Here is a 6,509-nt window from a genome sequence, read left to right as displayed (position 1 = left end):
CGAAACATGAACTTACTTGACTGAGGATTGAAGCAGGGACCTCATACAGTAGAGACAAGCGCTGAGCCATCGTACACGTGTGTTGATTACTATGCAATGGTCCCGAGTTTGATTCTAGGTGTTAGTTTCAGGAAATGTTAACGTCCCACTTGAAACGATGATGAGAAAACATCATAAACTTACTTGCTTGCGGATTGAAGCAGAGACCTCACACATCAGAAAAAAACGCTGAGCCACCATGCCAACTTCAGTGCGAGCAGTTTTGCGTATGAAAAAGAACATGAACAGATTATGTTACATTACTACATATTTCTGCTCGTTGTTACGCATAGAAGCTTGTTATTGTGAAATTGCAGAATCTGCTTATACTACATCAGCATTTTTTTTCTCAGCTGACGGACTTTTAATGCTCAACTTTACATTTATGTCAAAGACAGTTTCGTAACATATCGATGAGTGTTACATTTTTTTTCAATCAAGTTTAAGGAAAATGAATCACATTTTTAGATGTGTTAATTGAATGTCGTAAGAAACAAACGAGTCAACGTTATGATGTCATGATCAAAATTGCGATACTAGATGTCGTAACGATTGATGTGTAAGGAGAAAGAAACATGAATAATGTCACAACCAATCAGATTGCTTCTTACATCACGTTTCGGCTCATGATACATGATGAAAGCTGTGTTTTCATTGGTTCTCCGTGATGTCATTGATTCATTTTCCTCGTTTCTGATTGGCTGATAGTGTTGTCACTTTATAGTTGAACCCGTTTCAGACCTAAATAAAATTCTTAATTTCATTTTCAAATCCTACTTCCACGAAGATCTTGAATGAACGTAGGTGTACCTCTTGTGTCAGCGTGACTTTACTCCGTTCCTTGAATTTGAGGTAAGTATCGACTGCGTTTCTTAACATCAATGGAGTGCTTTTGCATGAGGATAACATTGTTATCACTGTTTTTATTTAGCATGAAATATTTAGCAAATGGAAGAATAACCCTTACTTACTTGACCGGGGATCGAATTAGGAATCCCGCACATTAGAAGTAGGCGCGAGAAATTTGTGGATTTTGGTTTAGCGTCCTTTCAGTAGTGGGGCTAGGAATACAGCTTAATGTTGAATTTGAGCGCATACTGGGTGTTGAACCCGGGCCACATCCCACACATTAGAAGTAAGCACGAGAAATTTGTTGATTTTGGTTTAGCGTCCCTTCAGTAGTGGGAGGTTAGGAATACAGCTTAATGTTGAATCTGAGCGCATACTGGATGTTGAACCCGGGCCAGAGGTGCGTAACGCTAACCACTTAGCTCAGTTTCTGATAGTTACCATTAACGTAAACAAAGAAACTACGCACGATTTTGTTCCCTACAACGTGAGACGTGGACCTTCAGTTTAATGTGGGATCTGATCTCCCGCCGAGAATCGAATTCGAGTATTCCTTGTTTAACCGCTTGAAAAAAGCAAGCGCATGAGATTTTGTTTTCGTTTCATGTTCGTCATACGTTTAAAGTTCAGTGTGAGGGGAAAAATGCTTACTACAATGATTCTCTCAGCACAGTTAGAAAAACAATTTCATTCATTCTTTTTTTCACTACAGAAACTTAGGTCATTTACATGTTGATGTTGGTCCCGGGTTTGATTTCCAGTATGACGACAATAAAACGTTTCAGTAGTAGAACTATTTGAGATATGATAATTCTTTTAGGATTGATCGTGTAGTCATTTTGATAACGTAGTGATCTCTGAATTCAATTTTTTAATTCGTGCTTTTTTTCTCTTCTCGTTTTAGATATTTGTTTTCTTTGCCTATTCCTTTTTGTTTTACCTTACCTTTTTCCTATTTGAATATGGCTACTTCTGGCTTTACTGTCTTGCGAGAAATCAATAGACATTATCGGCGTTTTAATCTTGAAGGACGAATGCTTGAAATTCAAATTAATGCTCCGACCAGTGACACCGATATTGTTGAGTGGGTTCAGGCCTCCTTTCAACAGATGTTGGATTACTTATTGGAAAATGTCGACGAATTATCGATGGTTGGATTATCGATTTTATCTCACGATGAGAAGAACAAACCGTTTTATTTATCTTTTCGGCGTGCAAGTAATCTGACACTGGAGACTTTATGGGCTTCCTTTGATCGCATCCTTCAAAGTAACGATAGTTTTCTCATGAACGAACCCTTCATTGTACATTTTCATCATGTGGATGTGCCCCGTGGATTTGGATTGGTCCGTCGTGGTCTTTTATCAAACGACGAATTATTAAAGTGCAAGAAAGGCATTTTACGAGTAAAAAACACCGACAAGAAATGTTTGGCTTATGCAATTGTGATTGCTATTGGCCTAAAGAAATATAAAGATACAAATCAGAAACTGTACAATCAATATCGCAAACAGCACAAGTTTGTTGTTATTCCAGACGTACATGAACTTTTGTCTCAATCCTCAGTGAATTTAGATCATGGGGGATCCGTGGAAGAATTGCGACAATTGCAACGTTACTTGACAAATTATAAACTTACCGTATACACAAGCTTTTCTGGAGAAGATATTCTGTATGAAGGGCCGGGTGGCGAAGACAAGATTCCAATCAATTTAATGTGCATCAATTCTCATTATGACATCATCACATCATTAACGTCTGTTTTTTCAACTGTGTATTATTGTGCTGCATGCCACAAAAAATATGATCATCGTATTGCACACGTCAAGAACTGTTCGGCCATGTGTGAGAAATGTTTGCAGAAACCGCCATGCAGTAAGACCAATACGGAGAAACAGTGTTCAGAATGCAATCGTGAATTTTATGGTGAAACATGCTATACAAATCATCTGACTGTACCATACCATAAAGGCCAACCAATATGCAAGATGGTGAAACAATGTGCCAAATGTCTACGCATTTATTCGTTTGTCGATACAGGGGAAAGAAATCATTGTACTGATTATTTTTGTAATAGTGCCATAAACACGTTACGTCTGCCCACCAATGCTACATGAAGCCTGATACGACTCAATTAAAACCTGGAGTTCCATCAGTGTTACATGCCAAGAAGGCTATGATTGTCTTCTATGATATCGAAGCCACACAGGATACTTTCTTCGATGAAGACACATTTATTCATAAGCCCAATTTACTGGTGGCCCAACAAGTATGTTACAACTGTATTCAAGATGAAGATATACATCATCCGTGTGAAGTTTGTGGACAGCGGGAACATATTTTTCAAGATGATCCGATCAATGCCTTTCTTGCGTATTTACGTCAACCACGACCCAACATCAAACTTATTGTATCTTTGGCACATAACTGTAAGGGATATGATGGTCATTTTATTCTTAAATCTTTAGTGGAAGAACATGAATTGAAACCTACTTTGATCTTGAACGGAGCAAAAATTTTAAGCATGAAAGTGAATCACTTATCGTTTATTGACTCCTTAAATTTCATGCCAATGGCTTTAAGTAAATTATCCAAGGCATTTCATTTACCCGCGACCAAAGGATATTTTCCACACTTTTTTAATACTGCTGCAAATCAAACGTATGTGGGAAAATTACCGGACATCCATTATTATGGTGCAGATGAAATGAAAGTGGATGAACGAGAGAAATTCATGACATGGTACAACGAACACCAGAACGATACGTTTATTTTCCAAGAAGAATTGGTGAACTATTGTGTCCAGGACGTCAACGTACTTCGATTGGCTTGTATATCTTTCATGACCACTTTTGAACAAGAAACTCACGTCGATGCTTTCCTGGAGGCTATCACTTTGGCGAGTGCGTGCAATTTAGTATTTCGACGAAATTTCTTAAAGCCCAATACTATTAGCATTCTTCCTGCACGAGGATACCGTCACAGAAACAATCAGTCACAGATTGCTTTGCAGTGGCTTGCCTACATGGAAGAAAAAGAGGGCCATCCAATTCTGCATGCTGCAAGAGGAAAAGAAGTTTATGTTGCTGGTTTTCATCTGGACGGTTACTACAAAGATCCCGACACTAAAGAGGAACACGTGTATGAATTTGAAGGTTGCAGATTCCACGGCTGTCCTCTATGTGTCCCTACAGGCCGTGATCAGCCCATTTATGAGAACTCCGAAGAAACGATGAACTATCGCTACGAGAGAACACAGCGTAAAATGAAGTTATTACGATCCATGGGATATAAAGTACATGAAATGTGGGAATGTGAATTTCGTCAAGTGTTAAAATCCAATCCAGCATTGGCCTCTTCTTTAAGCACACATCCTTATACTAATAAGACACCATTAAATCCAAGAGACAGTTTCTATGGTGGCCGTGTTAATGCCATTAAATTGTATCACGTCGCAAATGAAAATGAAGGCGAAGAAATAAAATATTTGGATATCGTTTCCCTGTATCCTTATGTGAATAAATGTGGACGGTATCCAATAGGTCATCCACGAATATATCTACAGGGAGATCCAAAAATGCCCGACATTCAAGATGTCAACGGATTAGTCAAGTTGAAGGTTTTGCCTAGCAGAAATGTGTTTCATCCAGTGCTGCCATTTCGCTCAAATAAGAAGTTGTTGTTTCCACTTTGTGCTGCCTGTGCCACAGCATTAAATCAAGATTCTGAATGTACACATTCGGACAGTGAACGAAGTCTAACAGGAACGTGGGTGTCCTATGAAATTCAAAAAGCCATTGAACTTGGGTATCAAGTCATTGAAATTTACGAAATTTGGGATTACGACATCACCGTATATGATCCAGAAACCAAGACTGGCGGATTATTCAGCGAATACATTAACACATTTTTGAAATCGAAGCTGGAATCTTCTGGTTGGCCTGTCAATTGTGTCACCGAAGAAGAAAAGCAGCAGTATATTCAAATGGTACAACAACGTGAAGGCATAACTTTGGATGCAGCAAATATAATGACAAATTCAGCACGTCGTAGTCTTGCAAAACTCTGTTTGAATGCCTTCTGGGGACGACTCGCTATAAGAGACAATTTCAGCCAAACGACCATCATTAACGACCCCAAAGAACTGTATCAGAAATTAACTGCTCCAGACATAAAAGTCAACCAAATTTTACCTGTTAATGATTCGATGTTATACCTTTATTGGCAGTATGAAGATGATGTTCCAGTACAAAATCACAATGCTAATGTTGTCCTTGGAGCATTTACAACGTGTCAAGCTCGTCTGGAACTTTACAAATATTTAGAATTGCTGCAAGAAAGAGTACTATATTTCGATACAGATTCCGTAATATTCACGCAGCGACCATCACAGCCCACAATAGAACCAGAAGTATTTCTTGGTTCAATGTCAAATGAACTTGAATCAATTGGACCAAAAGCATACATTAAAAAATTCGTGTCTGGTGGCCCAAAACAGTACGCCTTGGAAATCTACAACCCCGACACGAAATCAACCAGTTATGTATGCAAAATTCGTGGATTCACACTCAATTATACTGCAAGTCAAAAGCTAAATTTTAATAGTCTGTAGCAAATGATCATAAATCAATCGAGTGAAAAAATCTCCATTAGCACGCCGCACAAAATTTACAGAACCCACGATCATCATCTTGTCACAAAACCTGAAGAGAAGAAGTACAGTTTCAACTATAAAAAACGCCGATTAATACCAGACACATACGAAACATTGCCCTATGGGTATAAAAAAGCCAGAACAGAATAACAGCCATATTTTTCCCTAATCCCACCAACATCACCTTTCAAAGACGGGGCAAAGAATCAAGACGGTGCACGGGACATGCTTCAACGATGCACGAACGGAGACAAAACTCAGATGACATCACCTTGCAGAAACCAGTGGAGAAAAAAAAAAGGAATTCAGGTACGTCACATTTGCGTTTCTTTTCTCACCTCACTCTCTCTCTCTTGATCAGTTAGTTCGATGTTAATAATCTGTTTTTTTTCTTTCACAGGAAACAAAATAAATATTACCATGCATATTCATATGTTTTATTTTCTCTTTACAGAATTTGTACCCGTCACGGACACGTCTTCCTTTGAAGAAAAAGAAATTCTGTATTCTATTTCACTTGCTAAAAATAAATGTACAAAAACATGATTCTGTGTTTTATTTCACATCCTAAAATCAAATTCTTTTTCCTGTACTGCGATAAAATAAATCAATGTTTTGCGGAAAAAAAATCAAACTAAATTTTTGTTTCAGAAATTTTTTTTGTGTACGAAAAAAAAAACTGATTCAGAAAATTTTTGTGTACGAAAAAAAAAATGTTTTCAGAAAAATTTTGTGTGTACGAAAACAAAATTCTGTTTCAGAGATTTTTTGTGTGTACAAAACAAAAACTGTTTCAGAAAATTTTTTATGTACAAACAAAATTCTGTTTCAGAAAAAATTTTTATGTACAAACAAAATTCTGTTTCAGAAAAATTTTTGTGTGCAAAACAAAAATCAGTTTTCGTCACGAAACTGCTCCGACTAAATGAATCGATTCATTCTGATAGTGTTGGCAACACTGGAAAAA

The 6,509-nt window shown here is 37.6% G+C and overlaps 1 long non-coding RNA gene across 1 annotated transcript; it reads left to right on the top strand.

Moving 5' to 3' along the window:
• Positions 1-4,935: 4,935 nt before the first annotated feature.
• Positions 4,936-6,088, top strand: LOC145675672 (uncharacterized). The gene is made up of 2 exons (XR_014129180.1): positions 4,936-5,851; positions 5,997-6,088. It is a non-coding gene; the product is annotated as an uncharacterized LOC145675672 (long non-coding RNA).
• Positions 6,089-6,509: the final 421 nt, after the last annotated feature.

This window comes from Thermobia domestica, chromosome 18, assembly GCF_964235325.1.
Source record: "Thermobia domestica chromosome 18, izTheDome1.hap1.1, whole genome shotgun sequence".
Taxonomy (NCBI): domain Eukaryota; kingdom Metazoa; phylum Arthropoda; class Insecta; order Zygentoma; family Lepismatidae; genus Thermobia; species Thermobia domestica.
Note: the sequence above shows the minus strand (reverse complement) of the source record. Positions and strands in the feature narration are given on the sequence as shown.